This window comes from Pongo abelii, chromosome 11, assembly GCF_028885655.2.
Source record: "Pongo abelii isolate AG06213 chromosome 11, NHGRI_mPonAbe1-v2.0_pri, whole genome shotgun sequence".
Classification (NCBI taxonomy): Eukaryota; Metazoa; Chordata; class Mammalia; order Primates; family Hominidae; genus Pongo; species Pongo abelii.
In genome coordinates this window covers 98,519,592-98,520,445 of record NC_071996.2, presented here as the reverse complement: position 1 = coordinate 98,520,445, position 854 = coordinate 98,519,592, and the positions used below count along the sequence as shown (strand labels likewise).

The following is an 854-nucleotide window of genomic DNA, read 5'->3' as shown; positions in this document are numbered from 1 at the left end:
CTTACACCATCATTGATTAGTCATGTCTGTTGTTGAAATTCATGTAAATGGAATCATGCAGTGTGCACTTTATGTCTGGCTTCCTTCACTCAACACACTGTTTTTGAAATTCACTCATGGCGTATAAACAGCTCATTCCTTTTAAAGCACTGTATAGCATTCTATTGTATGCCTAAACCTATATTTGTTTATTCAGTCTTTCACTGATGGTTATTTGGGTTGTTTCCAGTCTTGAGCCTTAATGAGTACAGCTGTCATGTGCTTTCTTGTACATGTCTTTTGGTGGACACATATACACATTTCTCATGGGTACATCCTTATGAGTGGAATCTCTGGGTCTGCTTATAGGGTAGATTAATCTATATTTTAAGTCAGATTATTCCAAACATGTAATTCAAAATTGGTGAATTATGTTTACCCATTTTCATGTGATACATTATTATTATTGTTAAAAAAAGTTTTTGGAACACTTCATCAATTTGCGTGTCATCCTTGCTCAGGGGCCATGCTGATCTCTGTATTGTTCCAATTTTAATATATATGTTGCCAAAGGGAGCACTTCATGTGATATATTATTGATAGAAATAATTAAAATTTTTTTTTTGAGACAGAGTCTCACTCTGTTGCCCAGGCTGGAGTACAGTGGTATGATCTCGGCTCACCACAACCTCCGCCCTGTGAGTTGAAGCGATTCTCTTTTCTCAGCCCCCCGAGTAGCTGGGATTACACAGGTGTGCTAATTTTTTGTATTTTTAGTAGAGATTGGGTTTCGTCATGTTGGCCAGGCTGGTCTCAACCTCCTGACTTCAGGTGATCTCCCGCTTTGGCCTCCCAAATTGCTGGGATTATGGGCG

General features: G+C 38.8%; 1 non-coding gene across 1 annotated transcript; it reads right to left on the bottom strand.

Annotated features, from left to right (window-relative positions):
* Positions 1-455: 455 nt before the first annotated feature.
* Positions 456-559, bottom strand: LOC112132418 (U6 spliceosomal RNA). Its single transcript, XR_002914191.1, has one exon. It is a non-coding gene; the product is annotated as a U6 spliceosomal RNA (small nuclear RNA).
* Between the last annotated feature and the right edge of the window lie 295 nt (positions 560-854).